Raw genomic sequence first — 19969 nt, 5'->3', positions numbered from 1 at the left:
GTAAATGTAGATAAATAATATAGAGCATATAGGTACAAGCATTAATAAAAATATTGCTTATGGACCCAAAATTGTCTTTCTGTATTAAATATGAAAAACATAGGCAAAAGGTAACACACACACACACACACACACACACACACACACACACACACACACACACACACACCGCCATGTCTGGAAAGCCTCCTATATTTTCTACATATGATTGCAGTGATCCTGTCCATCAGTCATTTTAAAGGAGTTAATATAGTGGGAAATTACCAATACGGAGTCAGGTAGAAATATAAGGGTATTTAATAGGGAAAAGCCTTACTTACAGAGCAACATAGCCAGCTGGCATGGCAGCAGTCTGTATGCAAGCCCAAAAAAGAAACCGAAAGCGAAAACGCAGTCCCTACGACCCCTGACCACGTCCTCACAAGCTTGTGAGGGAGTGGTCAGGTACACCTGTAGCCAGCCCCTAAGTAGGCGTGGCTACAGCTTCCCCTACAAGTTAACAGTGGCACAAGCTGATTTAGGAAATTTCAGGATTCTTCAAGCAAGGGCTTTTAAGTGTTGACAAAGATATTCCATATGCAAAGAACACAGAAGTGTTGCATGGCTGGGCTAGTTTTTGGACATGTTTCAAGTCAGAAGATAGAAGATCTGATTACTAAGTGATGTTGAAGGCTAAATGACTCTTAAACAGCTTTGTTCAATCACAAGCTTGTAAGGAACTGACATGTTTCAACATGAATCTCTGAAAAGGACACAAGAATACAAAAAAGAAAAAAAAGAGCCAAAAAATCAAACACAGTATAAATACAGAAAATTAAAATTTGTTGAAAAGACATCAAAAGAACCAGATAAAGATAGAAGGATTGGCCAGTAGTTACCTTTTCACCCGTACCATGGCCATCTAAACTAGCTTTTCTCTAAATGATTCACCTTTTAAAAACACAATGTGTTAATAAAGCAAAAGCCTACTCCAAATAATAAGTACATACAGCTAGAGATAAATTGAAGGATAAATATAGACCAGACATCATTGTATATTGGATTATTCAGAACTTTTCAATTGGAAAAAAGATTTCTACTACTGCCATGGCTTTTTACATTCTCTTTTCTCTGGGTATTCTGAGGGGGCTGGTGTAGAACATTCCCCTGTCACAATCTGATTGACTGATTTACTAAATTATATACTTCTGTTGTATTTTATCTTGTCTTCAAGAATGTCCTATTTCTGTGCTAGGATCCAATTCAAGATCCCATGTTGTATTAACTAGTCATGTCACATTAATCTCAGATCTATAGCAAACTCCTAGTCTCTCATTTTTTGGGGGGGGGGTGTTGATGCTTTCAGAGTATACCAGATGGATAGTTTATAAAATATCTTTGAATTAGAACTTCTGTGCTGGCTGCTCATAACTTTATTGAAGTTACGGATTGGGGAAAAGATTGACACAGAAATAATGCTGTGTCACCCCCAATATATCACTTGAAGATGCACATGATGTCAGTGTATTTTATTGGTGAGTTTTGCTTGATCACTGGATAAACTAGTGCTTCAAGAGTTTGCTGCTGTGAAAGGAAATCATCTCTTCCAGAATTAGTAAATAATCACAATATGGTCAACTGCAAAAGCATGTTACTACTCAGTTTCTACCAAAAATGTCTTCCATAATTTCAAAACACATAAATGAAATTGTCCCATGGCCATTACACTTGGGTATTATAATGGTTATGTTTTACTATCTCGATCATATATTTTAATCAAATTTATTTTCAATTGAAAAGCTTTCTTCTGTATTCTTTTCTTCAAAAACTTAATGAACTATTTTAGTTTGGATTTGAATACACTTATTTCATTTCATAGCCTGTAATTTAGTGATAATCATTTATCTCTGTTCACATAGTTTCAATTTGGTGACTTAGAGCACAATTATACTAGTTGTGTGTTCTTTCAACTAGTATTTATCCCTTATACAGCCATGAAATTATTTATTTTAGTACTTATTTAATCTATGAAATCATTACAAGCTTCAAGTTCTTTTTTCCCCTAGTCCTAAGCTCTGGATACAAATAGCCATTGATGAATGAATACCTGGTTCATTTCATGAAGAAGTATATTTCCATAATAATTCTGTCTGCTGATCTACTTAATTTATAGGAATATCACTGTGCCTTGATCCTCTGAATAGTCAGAGCTTGAAAGTGGAAATGAATGAAAACACTTACATGTACAAATTCTGTCTGTTTTCAGAGCCTGAAATAATTTGATGCTTCGGTATCACAAGCCACATGCTACTTTCGCACCCTTGCTCATAAGTAATATTTAAATGTCCATATGTAAATATGACAAATTCTGTTGTCAATATACTTTGGAGAAAAGAGTGTTTAAAAACATTCACTTTGAGGATGGAGAGATAACTTAGAATTTAGGATCATTTGCTGCTCTTTCAGAGGACCTGGTTTCTGCTTCCTGAATCCACATACCAGCTCATAACTATCTGTTACTGGAGTTCTAGGGAGTCGAATGATCCTTCAATGATACAATCAGGCAAAACAATCACAATCATAAAATTAAGTTTAAAAATAAAATTATGCATTGGTATTCTCGCTATTCAGAAAATTCCAAATAAACCAATGAATTAGTGTCCATATTTTATGATCTTTAGATTTATGTACTGTAAAAAATCTTCTTTTACAAAATTGCTTTCCAGTTCCTTTTATGACCAAAAGAGAAGTTTTCTACACACAAGTCCCCCTCTATGCAGAGAATCAAAATCTCCTCACAAAGCCAAATACTGAGATCTCAACTGGTTCTAATCGCATATTTTATTTTTTAGATTTTTTTATTTAATTCCAATATTTTTCCCTTTCCATCTTTCCTCCAAACTTTCTCATATATCCCTTCTCACTATCATTCAAACTCATGGCTTATTTTTCATTAACTGTTACTTAATGCATATATATATGCATATATATATATATATATATATATATATATATATATATATATATATACCTTAATACAAACTGCTTGTTCCATATAAAGTCATCTGTATATGTGTTTTCAGGGCTGACTGCTTTGCACTGAAGAATCAATTTGTGTGTTTTTCCCGAGGAAGACCACCTCTCCCATTCTTATATTTCCTCAGTGGTCTACAGTTCTTTGTGTAGGGTTAAGGGCTCCTGGCCCCATCCACTTTGGTATGTCCATTTGTGTCATCCTTGCTCAACTCATGTTCAGGCACCATGTTGATGAGACTTTATGGGTGTAGCTTCTGACATCACTACAAGACACAGCCTCACAGCAAACTCTGAAATCCTAAATCCTTTTGTTCTTATCTTTCTGGTCCCCATTCCACAAATATTTCCTGAGACTTAGATGTGTAAGCGTTTCATAAATGTATCCATTGGAACTGAGCTCCATAACTCTATATTTTGCCAACTCTACATTATTTTTATTCAAAGATATTATTTAAATGAAGCTTTTTTGGACCTTCATCCTGTTATCATTTGATTCTGTCACTCATGTACACATTTATGTCATCAATGACTATATAAACACAGCCATTTGCTTGCTTCCCATTGCTTGTTCAGTCTGATTTCTTATAGAACCCAGGATCACCAACCCAGGGATGGCACCATCCACAATGTACTGGGCCCTCCATAATCAATCACTAATTATGTATACACATATGTAGATAGATAAATAAAGAGGCAGACAGGTGACTATCACAAATTTTTAGTAGTAATAATTACTGTGGTGGTTTGAAAGTAAGCATCCACTGTAAGGCTCAAATGTTTGAATACTTGATCCTCAGCTGGTGGCCCTGTTTACACAATCTAAGGGATTGTGACTTTCCTAAAAGAAGTAACTGGGGAAGGGTTTTGAGAGTATAATGACTTGTACTGTGTTGAGTTGGTCTCTCTGTTTCCTGCTTTTGATTAAAGATATGAGGTATCAACTCTTAGATTCCAGCTCCATCTGCTATGTCTTAGCTTCCACTCTTCTCCTTATTACTCCTCAATCCCAGGTCTTCCATTGTCTACTTTCAGTTTTATCCCTCTGAACATAAAACTTTTGGGCTAGTCTTATGTCAACTTCACACAAGATACAGTTATCTGAAAAGAATGGGAAACTCAACTGAGAAAATACCTCCATTAGATCCAGATGCAAGGCATTTTCCTTGTGGAATGTTTAACTATGTAAAGATGTGTTACATATGTTTATGCTGTGGAATGTTATATTAACTGTATAAAAGTATGTTGCATTTGTCTATGCTACATGTGTTTGAAGGTGTAAAGGAGTGTTATATATGTTAATGCTGTATTTATTTAATTATGGAAATACATGTTTCTTTTCCACTCCTCTGCCTAAGGTACCTGGTTTGTCTAATCAAAAGCTGAAAGGCCAGTAGTTAGGTATAAAAGGGATAGGGGGATGCCAGGCAGAAGAAATAAATAGGAGAAGAAATCTAGGCTCAAGAAGAATGAGATGGAAAAGAAGAAAGAAGACAGCAAGGGAGAAAGAGAAGGACAAACCGGAGCCAGAAGCCAGGCAGCCACTAGCCAGACATTGAATAGATATATAGAAAGAAAGAAAGAAAGAAAGAAAGAAAGAAAGAAAGAAAGAGAGAAAGAAAGAAAGGGAAGGAAGGAGGGAAGGAAGGAAGGAATGAAGGAATCGGGGACAAAAGAAGGGAGGGAAGTAGAGAGAAGGAGGAAGGAAGAAAGAAATGTAAAATGCCCCAAGTCAAAACATAAAGACAAACAAATTGAAATAAGAGCTAAGGTAAGTCCAAGAATTCATAACTAACAAGTCATCATGTCACAATTTGGGAACTAGTTGCTGGCTCCAAAGAAAAAGCCTGATACACTTTTTCTTGATAGAGGAAGGTAATACCTGGACTGTTGATACTTGGTTTCTTAAGAAAGCAGACTGTGCAAGCCTTGGGAAACAAGCCAGTAAGCATCATCCCTACATGGCCTCTGTATTAGCCTGTTCCTCTAGGGGCCTGTACCTGTTCACATTTATATTCTGATTTTCTTGATGATTAATGTCAATATGGAAATGTAAGTCAAATAAACATTTCCTCCCGAAATTGCTTTTGATCCTGGTGTTTCATCACAGCAAGAGAAACCTTACCAAGAAAACTTGTTGTAGCTATTTTATTAATTTATTAATTTTCCTCTTATGCATCTGTATCTATCTACCTTTAGATCATAATCTAATCACAATCTTCTCCCAGTCCATCTCTCCTGACCATCCAAGTTTCTTGGGGTGTAACATTCTGCTTTCCAATTTCATGAGATATTACATGTATTATAATGACTAGTATCATAAGGATGAAAGTCTCATGTTCGTACCAGATCATAAAGGAAAGGAAATATTTACACACAGCTGGTGTTATCAAAACAAAAGGTAGGCACTACACACAATGTTATTTAAAATATCAACAAGGAGATGGAGTTACAGGGCACCATGAGGTATGTGAGAGATTTAGCAACTGAACTAAGGTTCTCTGCTAGAATAGTACAATTATTAACTACAGAGCCATCTCTCTAGGTCCTTCTTTATTTTTAAATTTTATCATCTGTAAAGCATTGATGGGTGATGCATATTTGGGGTTATTATTCATCAAATAACTATGAAAGTTCTACAGGTTTCACACACAAGTATTATTTCACTTGGCTCAATATATGAGAATTGACTTGTTGAGTAAGATGTTATGTATGCATTTAATTTACAAGAAAAAATGAAACAAGTTTCCGAAGGCTAAGAACCATTTTATATAGTCACTGGCAACACAAAAGCATTCATCTGTTGTATACTGTTAATAGATTGTCTTAATTGCATTTCATCATTTCAGAAATTGTACCATCTCAAAGTAATTTTTTCATTTTTTAATTTTACATGCATGTGTGGAGACAAGCAGACAATTTGAAAAAGTTGGTTCTCACCTCTTACCATGTGGGGCCAAGTATAGAATACAAATTATCCGGATTAGCCGAAGATATTTTTACCTGACAAGCCATCTTGTTTGCCCCAGTGTTCTGGCTTTGGGTGGAGTAAGCCCTGATATCATGCTGTATATTAAGTACTCTCTGGCTGTGGGCTATAAGCATATTATCTCCCAGCTAGGATACTCAAAATACCAGAAATTTCCTATCTCAAATTTTGGATGTAGAAATTTATTCCTTTTCAGTTCAATATAATTACATCATTTCTTCCCTCCCTCTTGCCCTCACCCATCTTCCAAATTCTTGGTGGTTTCTTTGGCCATCCCTATACATGTAAATGAAAAGCTATATAACTACACCTTCCTGAGTTTGCTCTGTGTTGCCTGTATGTTTCCAGGGCTAACCAATTGGTATTGGACTACCAGTCAGGAGGCTTATTGATGAATTATTCCTCTCTAGCAGTAAATTGCTTGTAACTCTTCTAGGAGTGAGGCCTTGTGAGATGCCCCCATTAACACTGGGAACATAAGAATTCTTTTTTATTAGAAAGTTATTTTACATGTCAATCCCAGGTCCCTCTCCCTCCCCTCCTCCTCTGCCCCTCCAACTACCTACCCCATACCCTTTCTGCTCCCCAGGGAGGGTGAGGTCTGGGGGTCTTCAAAGTCTGTCATATTCTTTGGGATAGGGTATAGGCCAGCCCCCTTGTGTCTAGGCTCAGTGAGTATCCCTCCATGTGGGATGGGCTCCTAAAGTCCATTCCTATTGTAGTGATAAGTACTGATCCACTACAAGCAGCCCCATAGATTTTCAGAATCTCCTCATTGACACCCACATTCAGGGTGTCTTGATCAGTACCATGCTGGTCTCCCAGCTATTAGTCTGGGGAACAAGAGCTCTCCCTTGTTCAGATCAGCTGTTTCTGTGGGTTTCCCTAGCCTGGTATGGACTCATCAGTCCTCCTTCTCTGAATCTGGATTTCAGTTCAGTTCAAGGTTTCGTTGTGGGTGTCCACTTCTAATTCTAATAGCTGCTGTATGAAGTCTATTCGATGGCATTTGAATTAGAGCAGGCATTTAAGGTAGCCTCTCCTCTGTTGCTTAGATTGTTAGTTGGTGTCATCTTTGTAGCTCTCCAGACATTTCCCTAGTGCCTGATTTCTCTTTGAACTTACAATGTCTCTCTATTATATTATCTCTTATCTTGCTCTCTTCTGTTCGTTCCCAAACTCAACCTCCCTGTCCCATCATGTCTTCTTCATCCCTCCTCTTCTCCCCTTCTCATTCTCCTAGTTCCCTCTCCCCTCTGCCCATGCTCAGGAGATCTTGTCCCCTTCCCCTTTCTAGGGGACCATTTATGTCCCTCTTAGGGTCATCCTTGTTTACCAGCCTCTCAAGCAGCTTGGGTGGCAGGCTGGCCATCCTTTACTGTATGTCTAAAATCCACATATGAGTGAGTACATACAATGCCTGTCTTTTTGTGAGTGGGTTACCTCTGGATTGGGAAAAGATATTCACCAACCCCACATCAAACAGAGGGATGATCTCCAAAATTTACAGATAAATCAAGAAGTTAGTCTCCAAAACACCAAATAATCCAGTTAAAAAGTGGGGTACAGAACTAAATATACAATTAGCAATAGAGGAATCTAAAATGGCTGTAAGACACATAAAAAAGTGTTCAGCATCCTTAGCCATCAGGGAAATGCAAATCAAAGCAACTCTGAGATACCATCTTACACCTGTCAGAATGGCTAAAATCAACAACACCAATGACAGTTTATGCTGGAGAGGTTGTGGAGAAAGGGGGACATTCCTCCATTCCAACTCATGCAGCCACTTTAGAAATCTGTATGGCAATTCCTTAGGAAAATGGGAATCAGTCTACCACAAGATCCAGCAATTACACCCTTAGGCATATACCCAAAAGAAACACATTCCTACAACAATGACATCTGTTCATCTGTGTTCATAGAAGCATTATTTGTAATAAACCAGAACCTGGAAACAACGTAGATACCACTCAAGTGAAGAATGGATAGAGAAAATGTGGTACATCTACCCAATGGAGTACTACTCAGCAGGAAAAAAATGGAATCTTGAAATTTTCAGGCAAATGGATGAAATAGAAGAATCTATTCTGAGGTAGGTAAACCACTCACAAAAAAAGACAGGCATTGTATGATCTCACTCATAAGAATTTTGAAAGCTCTGTTTTCCAGCCTTTTAAAGAACCTCCACACTGATTTCCATAGTGGCTACATTAGTTTATACACTCACCAGAAGTGAAAAGTGTTGTCTTTGCTCATAGCCACTCCAGCATTATTTTTTTAAGTCTTAGCCATTCCAACTGGGTAAGATGAAACCTCAACACAGTTTTAATTTGCATCTCCCTGATGGCTACAGAACAGATGTTGAACAATTTTAAAAAGATTTCTTATTCTTTTGTGGTTCATCTTACAAGAACTGTCTGTTTAGTTCCATGCCCCAGTTTTTAATTAGGCTTTCTGTTTTCTTAAATTCTAGCAAAGTAACTGTATAGTAAACAGCCTCTTGATCATTGTGTGGGGGAATCTCTACTTCCCACTTCTTCATGGTATTTGTCACAAATCCCTGCCTATTCCTGCCTTGTGCAGCCAAGTCTTCACTTTTGTGTCAACTGGCCATTTAATATATGTATTTATGGGTTTTTCTTTTAATACCATCAGTGAAATTGTATGAAGGGTCAGTCCTTTCTGATCTTCTAAAAATTTATGCTATAATTCATCCACACACAAAACACATGATTTCCAAATATTTTCTAAAATATTGTATCAGGACTTCACATTTATTGTTAGAAAGAAAATTAACACATAATATACACTAAAAACAGAATTATTCAAATAATCTAGGTTTTTGCTTCTCTTTGAATGAAGAACTCCTTGAGCTCATCAACACTTTCCCCACTGCAGGGTTATCATCTACTTCCCCCATGATAATGGATTTTAGATCTTAGCCACCTTGCAGAAACACTCCCAACAATCCTATCTTTCCATAGAAATCAGGGCCCATTTCATCCTTTTGTTACTATACAGCTTGACTCATGTGGCTCATGTTTACTACATGTGCAAGTCCAGTGAGGCTCTATAGTGGGGGCAGTATGTCCTCTTCAAGATACAAATTTGTCAGTCTTGTCAGTCTTCCTATCACCATACCTTCCTTTAATTTGAAGGCATATTCCTTCACACACTAATAGTAGTATGTTAAATGAAGACTAATCAGTAACCTTTTATACTAATCAGAACAGGATAAAAATGATGGCACATGAAACGATAAAATTAATTTCAGATAACTAATCTACTGACCAACCAGTCCTGCTTAATCCATACCTCTTCATTTGAAGGAGGTTACACATAGGGAGAGATTACCTTACAAAGAACATGTTACATGGAAGAAGATGATTTCGGACTTAATTAATACTTCTAAACAGTGGACTTTGAATTCTTTAAAAGGAAGATTAATGTATCTGGATTTACCCAACTCCCATTGTCATTATAACATATGAAATTACCTGGGAGATCTATCTTCCTGCCAGCCATTGAGAAACAGGGAACCTGGGAAGTGTCTACAGAAGAGGGTCAGACATTGATGCAATATCTAAAGGTGCTTTGACTTCAGTGAGTTGAATTCTGGTAATTATTGCTGAATACAAAGTAGAATTCTGTGCTACATATTAATTTCTGTTATGGACTGTGAGATGTTGTGGACAGAAAACACCATGCCTCGAGTAATAAAATATATAAATTGGAGACACTCCATGCCACTAAGGCTATGAACATTTGTTATATACCCATAGGAAACTGATTTAAAGTTTTGATTTATAGTTACTGCTTTTGTTTTATAACATATTATTTTCTGATTAAGTAATTTATTGTTTTTCTTTTGTCTAATAGCGATGCTAAAATGTTTTTCTAATGTTATTTTATATCAGTATCTGAATATGTCCCAGTTTTGATCCATTCTTAGTGTTTGATCATCTCTTTGAGCCAAACATCATAGACAAACTGTTTCCCAGTGGCTTGGTGCTTTACAGCCTGATAAAGGATTGGGTATGAGAACAATTATAGTGGTGGTTTTCTTGGACTGATTGATTCTGTCTTCTGACATAACACTAAGTCACTTGGCACCAAAGATATTATGCCAACATTCCCGTCCTCCCTACCTCATTTGTTTCTGACACTACTCTAGGAATAGAGGGAGTTTGTTTTGTTCTTCCCTTCCTCTAATCTGGTAATGATTTTTTTCTTAGTGACCCTCCCTATGGCCACCTCACTCTCTTTAGACCTTGTCCAATTCCTTTCCCTGTTATTTCATCTCTCTGAGAGGTCAAGAAAAATGATAAAAGTTTTCTACATTTAGCTTTTATATTACAAGCTTCAGAACAATGATTTTTCCTGTTAATTTAGTAATTTATTTCCTTTTAAAGCAATTAAAGTGGTCCATCCCATCAAAATACTAGGATCAGTACAAAGAGAATAGTAAAGAATAAGGCAGCAAATATTCTCATTCTAACTTCTGAGTCATTTTTCATTTTCTAACATTCTACAAGGAAATTGCTATTAGTCAAATATTTGTAAAGTGATGCTGATTCTTCTGCAATATTATTCAAAGTTCTGCCTGAGTGACTATCATTAGGTTCATCAAGTGCCTTTGTGAAGGCTAAGGCTGATGCAACTCCACAAAATGGAACTTATACTACATTCAACCTTGATGAGCATGGAGCTGTGTTTCACAGGAGTGCAATTTCCTCCACATGCCTATCTTGAGATACAGATTTTGTGTGATCTAGTTGCTTGTAGCATTGAATCCTTTATCTTTTGTTCAATATTCACCTCATGTGGCACCTTTCTCAAAAACAGTCAAACAGCACAGCTGGAGTTAATAAACTAAAGGAGGATGCCCATTACAAGTTACAGACATTTCTGTTGTTTGAGATTTTCAGTATTTCATTATCTCTGCATCAGCACCAGTGGTCTCACAGCTGAGAAGCCATCAAAGTAACTCAGCTTGAAATGATAAATGAAAGGAGTCTAACAACCACAGCACTGAACATTGCATTCTTTAGACTTCTTTTTCTTTCTTTTTGCAAGGACATGATTGTTTATTTGTGCAGGTTCATTATTGCTAGTCACATTCCACCACTCAAAAAGTCCATTTGAATACAATGGAGGGCATATGTCTCATCATTCTTTCTCATTAAAAGCAAGATGTATGTTTTTGGTGAGTAAAGCTGTGGACAATTGGAATTTTCCAAGCAAAAAAAGAAAAAAATGTAGGAGGAAAAGGTGCTGCAATACTTTAAGACTCTCTCTCTCTCTCTCTCTCTCTCTCTCTCTCTCTGTGTGTGTGTGTGTGTGTGTGTGTGTGTGTGTGTGTGTGTTTTCTATACATAGCTATAGTTTGAGGGGAAGTTGTTTTACTTGGGCTACCTTCAATTTGCATGAAATTTTATTTCCTCTTCCTTAGACTTAGCATATCACCACACCAAATTCTAAATCACCAATAGAATCTGCATTTCCATCAGTAATCTAATGGATTCTGTTACTGTTTTTATAATTAGTCATTTGCTTAGGTGTCCAACCCTTTACCTCTCTTGCATGACTATGCTCACCAAACAAAAATCAAGAAAACACAACCTACATATCAACCTGCTTGCTGACTACTTCCACATCTTCCACATAGCTATTACTACTACTGAATTCCATATTACTACTACTGAATATTACTCCACTGTACACAGGTGAGCTCAAGGGGTCCTTCCTTGCTGCTCAATAATCTGAATGTATATCCTGGACCACTTTAGTTTCTTTCATACTAAATGAGTTAGTCTTATATTCCTCACATTCCTGTACATCTATTCTATACATTCTAAAGCGCTGTTCTCAACGTAGTTTGCTCTCCAGGCTAAGGGAACCAGAGGAAGTGGGAGGGGAAAGATTGTAAGAGCCAGAAAAGATGGAAGATGCCAGGAGAACATTGCCTATTGAATCAACTAAGCAAGTGGCAAGCACCAGACCTGTATGGGTATGCACCAGGTCTTCTGCATATACATTATGGCTGTATGTATTTTTGTGGTACTCTAAAGTGTAGGAACAGTTGTGTCTCTGACTCTTTTGCTTCCTCCTGGTAATCTTTTCCTCCTATTGGGTTGCCTTGTCCAGCCTCCATATAAGGGCTTTTACCTTGTATTAATTGTAGCTGTTTTGCCATGTTTTGTTGTTATCTCTTGGAAGATTTCTGCTCTTTTTTTTTTACATACACGTTGTTTCTTTCTTGGCCCAGACTATCCTGGAAATCTCTATAAGCCAGGCAGGTTTCAATCTCACAGAGATCCTCTGATTCCCAAATGCTAGGATTAATGGTTCCACCACAAACTCCCAGCTGATCCTTGTTCTATTCTGAGGGAAACAGAAGAGGAGTAGATCTGTAGGAGAGGGGAGATTGTAATGTGTACAAGTTGGGACGAGTAGAGGCAGAGAAAGCTATGGCAGGGATTTGTTTTATTTGAGAATAAAGAATCTATTTTCAATAAAAATGGAGAGAGAGGAATAGTTTGGGGACTTATGGAGAAGCAGAGCTTCTTTCACTGTTCCATTTTCTCTACTTTCATAATTCTGTAACATTGGTATAACATTGATAATGATATACTTTCTGTATCATTCCATGGGTAAATAAATGTCTCATTGTTACCTTTTTAAGATAGAAAAAAATGTGAAAGCACTTTGCCTCAATTTTCTACTGAAGACATTGTTAAGTTATTCCCTTTATCTTGTCCTCTCACAATAAAGATGTCATACTGGGGAATATGAATGCATTCAAAGTTATCTATTTCCAATATGAAATATATGTGTTCCAATGTTAAGTGGAATACTTTTTGGAGTAAATCTATAAGAATCCTAGCATGATATGAAGTAAAAAGTAGGTCACTTTCTCTTTGAAATTTGAATGGAATGCCTCTCTTGAGTAGAATGGAGGCAGAGCCTCCAAAGTAAGTCCTACTAAATGACATACAGACTTAGATTTAACAGTTCTCACTCCAAGATCCATTCATCATGTGGTAGTAATTATTATGCTTTAATAGAGATAATTTGTTCTACTCTACTCACAAGTAAAATTTTCCAGATACATACAGTTAATATGCTTAGGAAAATAGGTAAATGGTCTTATTCAGGGCAGCATTAGAGCCTCACTTGACACTTTAACAATGTCACAGAGTATTGGGACTAGACAGAAAACACCATACAGCATAATAAGTTTCTTACTACAAATTGAATTGTTCTGGGGGACATTGACTTGTCTCTATATCACCAGTGTTGGATGAACGAGTGTACTGCAGATTTTTGCTGTGTTTCTACTTGATGTGTCACTTGCATTCACCTCGTTATAAATTGTCACCACACACAAGATTAGCTGTTTTTAATGCTAATACCTATTAAAATGATTATTTGCTGAAGTCCCATGACCCATAATTATGGAGTTAGAGTCACTCCTTAGAAAGTTAGTGTTAATTAAAGATAACAACAAAGCCCCTTTGATTAATTGAGGTTATGCTTCTCATTGAGATATACAACAGACATCTGTCACCTGTCCCTTTCTTTGTAAATAACTCAAATATCTGTGAGATTTCATCTCAAAGAGAACAATTATATTTTTATTTTTAATGAAAACATATTCTCTTGAATGAAATAAATCATGCTAAACATAAATCCTGCAAGGCAGGGGCAAGAGGTCTTTTCTTTGAAGCAGTTACTGTAATGGAGTGTTGAAAATCTGGAATAGAAGTCCAGGGTATAAATAGGAATCCCAGGGCCTTTGCACATTTTTTATTATGAGAACAGATAATATCAATAAGGGATTGAACATAGAAGGAAGACAAAAGCATCAAGTATGACACCCACATTGCTCAAATTTCATGCAGGTGTAGAAGAAAACAGCATACAAAGATCTGATCTACTGGTGGTAAACTAAGTAAATATACTGTACAGACATAGAAACTAGGAAAAGCTGCTAGAAGTAGGATGTGGTCAATTGTATCAAGTGAATATATAAATAATGTAATAGTAGAATGACATATTGATCTGTTGACTTTGCAAGGTGGAAACTTTTGATATACTTCAAAATATTTGAAGAATGTTAAACAATTATTTGTGTTCCAGGGTTAAGTCAAAATATTTTTGGTATAAATTTACAAGGGACTAGTAATAAATGGCAGGCAATCAATGAGAGAAATTTATTTGAAAACTTTCCATTAGATAATGAAGATGAAATGAATCAAGAGAAGTTTGTTTTTACTGTTTATTGTCATCATCATGATTTATGAATGTTTGAGTTCATGATGTGGAGAATGTATCACAGTCTGAATGTGGAAATCACAGTACACATTGTAGAATCAGTTTTCTTTAACATGTACATGGGGCTCAAGGGTTGAACTGAGGCCAGCAGATTGGCCAGGCGAATTTCAGTACATACTGAGCCATCTCATCAGCATTGCTTTTGCTGTTCTTAAATGAAGAAATAAAAATTTGTATACTTATAGAATATCATATAAGAGATTTATAATCAATGACAAAAGAGAATGACAATTATGAGAATTATGGAAATATACTGACAGTTTACTTCATATACATGCACTCAAGGAGTCATTTTTACTTTGCATAGACACAAAGGACCCATGAAACATGGCAAATGGATACCACCAGGGAGATCTAAGAAGAATTTTACTTTCTCAACATCTATACAAATAGAATTGAGTACAGATTTTCTCAGAAGAGAGTGATCATAGGTAGGGCATACAGAATTCATTAAGCTTTGGAGAATAATGAGATGTTACAATGAGTGACCTGAAATGTCTATGCCTAACCAAGGTTGCTGTGGGGCATCAGAGAAACAATCACAGAATTTTTTGTATGTTTTCACTAAAGAGTTTCCTAGAATTCCCCAATGCTCCTATGGATTGTGTGATTTTTCTCTCTATATATATACATATATATTTCTTTTGTTATTCTGCTCAAAAGAATGAGAAACTATTGTTTTATTTTGTATCTCCCCTTTCCTTTGAATTATGAATTTTTATTTGAAACAGAGGATGGTTTGAATAAGAATATATGGTATGATCTTCAACAAACGGTGCTGGCATAACTGGATGGTAGCATGAAGAAGAATGCAAATAGATCTGATTATATCACCTTGCACAAAACTCTAATCCAAGAGGAACAAAGACTTCAACATAAATCTAGCCAACACTGAAACTAATGGAAGAGAAAGCAGGAAGTAGCCTTGAGCATATTGGCACAGCAGACTAATTCCTGAATATAACACCAGTATCACAGATACTCAGTTTGGCAATTAATAAATGGGACCCCTTGAAACAGAAAGATTTTGTAAGGAAAAGGACACTGTCAATAAGAAAAAAACAACAGCCTACAAAATGCAAAAATATCTTTCCTGACCCCAAATCGGACAGAGGACTGATATCCAAACTATATAAAGAACTCAAGAAACTAGATATCAAAATATAACCCAATTTAAAAATTGGGTACAAAGCTAAATGGAGAATTCTCAATGGAAGAATCTTAAATGTCCAAGATATACTTAAAAAAAATTTGTTCAACATCCTTAGCTATCAGGGAAATGAAAATCAAAATAACTGTGAGATACCATTTTATACTTCTCAGAATGGCTAGGATCAAAAACGCTAATGACTGCCTATATTGGAGAGGATGTGGAGTAAGGGAAACACTTGTCCACTGCTGTTGAGAATACAAACTTGTACAGACCCTTTGGAATTCAGTATGGCAGTTTCTCACAAAACTGGGAATTAATTTACCTAAAGACCTAGAAATACCACTCTTAGTCATATAACTAAAGAGTGCTCAATCATACCATAAGGACACTTGCTCAACTGTGTTTATAGCAGGATTGTTTATAGCAGCCAGAACCTGGAAATAACCTAGATGATGATGCCCTCAACCAAAGAATGGGTAAAGAAAATGTGGTATAGCTACACAATGGAGTGTAACGATAAATCTTTCTCACAGTCTCCTGAGTTCTGCCCACCACGTGGGTGGACAAAATGGCACACAGAGACTTATATTAGGTACAATGCTGCTGGCCAATGACTAGGATTTCTTATATGCTAACTCAGTCTTAATTATCAACCATAACTACTAATCTTTATATTTTATAAGAATTTATCTTATTGAGGACACCAGGAGATCACATGGTGGCTCCAGAGAAGAGAGCAGGAGGAAGAGGAAGCCAGTTATTTTCTGCTTGTCCCTGCTTATATTCTGAGTCTGAATGCTATGTCACTTCCTGCCTGGATCACAAGACTTCTTTTTACTACATTTTCCAGAATTCTCCTCAATTCCTAGTCCCACCTATCTTCCTCCCTTATTGGCCAACAGAGCTTTATTCAACAACCAATAAGACAAACTTATACACAGAAGGACCTCCCACATCAATGGAGTATTACTCAATGGGAAAAAAATGACATCACAAAATTTGCAAGCAAATGGATGGAACTAGACAAAACCATCCTGAGTGACATAACTAAGACCATGATAGAGAAACATGGTATACACCTACTCATAAGTAGATACTAGATATAAAGCAAAGGATAACCAGGGTACAATCCTCAGCCCCAGAAAAGGTAGGTAACAAGGAAGATCCTAAGAGTGATGATGCATAGATCACCCTGGGAAGACGAAGTAGATTAGATGGCCTGGATAAATGGGAGGTACAGAGGTAAAGAGGAGGGGATTGTGGATGGGAACATGAGACATCAGAGTGGTTGAGTTTGGGTGGAATAGGGGAGATTAATGAGAAAATATATCTTGATATAGAGGGCCATTTTTGGTTAGGGAGAAACCTGATTCCAGGGAAAGTCCCAGGAACTCACAAGAATGATTCCAGGTAGGACTCCCAGCAATAGCGGAGAGGGTGCTTGAACTGGCCTCCTCAATCAGATTGGTGACTACCCTAATTGTCCTCATAGAACCTTCCCCTAGTAACTGATGAAAGCAGATGCAGAGATCCACAGCCAAACACTGGGCCAAGATCAAGATTACAGCTAAAGAAAGGGAAGGGGGATTATATGAGCAAGGAGGGGTATCAATATTCTGATGGGGAAGCCCACAGAGAAAGCTGACCTGAGTTTTTGGAAGCTCATGGACTCTGATGGACAGCTAGGGAGCCAACATGAGACTGACCTAAGCCCTTTGCATCTAGGTGACAGTTACAGATCTTGGTCTTTTGTGGGGCCCCTAGTAGTGGGAACAGAACCTGTCCTTGATACATGAGCTAACTCTTTGTAACCTATTTCCTATGGTAGATGCCTTCCCCAGCCTTGAGGCAAGTGGGGGGAGGGAGCTTGATCCTGCCTTAACTTGATGTGTCATGCTTTGTTGACTCCCATGTGAGGCCTTACCCCTTCTGAATGAAGATGGAGGAGGAGTGGATAAGATGTGGGATAGAAGGGAGGAAGGGGGAGAGAATGAGAGGAGAGGAGGGAGGGGAAACTGAGGTTGGTCTGAAAAATAAATAAATATTTTAAAAAGAATGTCCTCCATAGGCTGGGATGATAGAATACTTTTTTCCAAGTCAGTTCCATTGTTTTGACGTTTATGTTTACTGGAGGAAGTATGTCACATGGAGTTGGCTTTAAGATTTTAAAGTCTCATGCCATGCACCATTCCCTCAATTCATCATACTCTCTCTATGCTCAGTGTTATGGTTGAATATATGAGCCATCAGCTTCCTGTTCCTGCTGCTATTCATGTGGCTTACTGTCATATCTCATTGACACAACAGACTTGTACCATTTACAACCTTAAGCCTAAATGAATTATTTATTTTATTAGCTACCTTGGTCATGGTATCTTAAGACAGCAATAGAAAAGTTATAAACACAATGCATAATGATTGTGGCAATTTTTCATTCATATATCAAGTAAAACATGGAAAACTTGTACTAATCTCAATTAAACTCATATTGACAAAAAGAGAAAAACATGGGGTGGTATATTATTTATAATTTACCAAATATTCCCTGAATCAAAGTCTGTCTCAAGCTGTAAAGATCAGGCAGTGGTGGTATGCACCTTTAATCCCAGAACTCAGGAGACAACCACAGATTTATCTCTCTGAGTTCATGGTCACCCAGGGCCAAACAAGATTGAATCAGTGCCAAAGAGTAACAGAGCTCATGACTTTAATGTCTTTAATTCCAACACTAGAGTGGTATAAAACATAGGAGCAAGGTCTTCAGAGTCTTAGAAGTCACTACACATGTTGAGACCATAGCAGTCTGAGTGAATCTGAGGAGCAGTGAAGTCAGCAGCAGTCTGAGAATTGCTCTTGGTCTGAGCATAGGTAGAGGTAAGAGCTATTGGCTAGCTGCTTTGCTTTTCTGATCTTCATCTTGAAGTTTCAACCCAAATATCAGTCTCTGGGTCTTTTCTTTATTGTGCTACAAAAATATGTAAGTACAATTCCTAAAAACTAGTACCTTTCTACCTACTGAGTATCAGACTTATCCTGCAGAGATGTGATGAACCTGGCCCCAGGCAAAGGCATCAAGATGAGTTTCATGTTATAGATACTGATTACCACTGAAAAATATTATAACAAGGACATTAAAAAATTCATCAAGCTTCAAAGAGATGTTTCCCTTTTTGATATCCATTAAGGTTTGATTCCTGTGATTTCAAAGCAGAGATATGGTTGACACTTTATACTAACTCTGTAAATTAAGAAAGTAGCAAAAGGAAGAAAGAAAACTGCAACATTTACTTAAGGAAATTTCATGTCAGTAAGCTATATAAGATCAAATTACCCAAGCACAAAATTCTGTTGCTGATTACTTAACTTCTTTCACATTCCACTGTGATTTTAAAATACTTTTGTTTTGGGAGCATCACATTTTGAACAAATTTTATCAATTTACAACTCAGTAAACATATGACGCTACACTCTTATACTTTGCCATCCATCTTCTGTTCTTTTACCCATATCCTCATCTAAACATAGTTTAATCTATGTAGACAGAGAAAGGACAAGGCCATTCTAGGAAGGAAGAATGTGTGTAGCAGGAGAAGTAGGATCCAGTCACATAATCAAGGTATTGGATGAAATCATGATGGCTCAGAAAATAGGTAGGGGTCTTGAAATACTTCACTGATTGACACTTGGGAGAGTGTTGAAGACTTGAAAAGGTCATGACTCCACAGTAATTTCATAACATAAGTGAATCATGAAGGAATGAAAAAGAAATTGGTGACTTATTATATGTAATGGGTTAGAATTTAAAATTATTCAGTCAACATATAGATACTAACTTTGCTTTAACAAAAAATTGTATTGAAAATTGTTTATATTCAGTTTACCCTAAAATTCTGTTTCTGGACTTTCAAATACACCAAGATTATATCTGTAAGATGAATGAATTGGAGCTGATTGTATGTTGAACTAGGAAATGTATTAAATATTTGTTCTACTGATTATGAATCTTTGAAAATATATTTCGAGCTGGGCATTGGTGGCACATGCCTTTACTCCCAGCACTCGGGAGGCAGAGGCAGGCAGATCTCTGTGAGTTTGAGACCAGCCTGGTCTACAAGAGCTAGTTCCAGGACAGCCTCCAAAGCCACAGAAAAACCCTGTCTTGAAAAACCAAAAAAATATTTCCAAATTTATTAACAGATATTTAGATATTATATAAGTGTTCAATATTTATCTGGGGAATAACCTGTATACAACCTATTATTGGATTATTATTTGGATAATTATTCATATTGACAGTGAGTAACATTAAAAGACTTGTATGATTTTTTACATTTATGATTCATTAAACTTAAGTAGTTGTTAAATCACTGTGACAATGACACCCCCTCTAATGCCTTTGAAATATCATCAGAGAAAATCCAAACCCTCAACTTTTCATTGTAATCAAAAAACACCAGTAACTTCAAAATTTAAAA

The sequence above is a fragment of the Cricetulus griseus genome (assembly GCF_003668045.3).
Source record: "Cricetulus griseus strain 17A/GY chromosome 1 unlocalized genomic scaffold, alternate assembly CriGri-PICRH-1.0 chr1_1, whole genome shotgun sequence".
Lineage (NCBI taxonomy): Eukaryota > Metazoa > Chordata > Mammalia > Rodentia > Cricetidae > Cricetulus > Cricetulus griseus.
The sequence above is the reverse complement of the archived record's forward strand: the minus strand, read 5'-3'. Positions refer to the sequence as shown.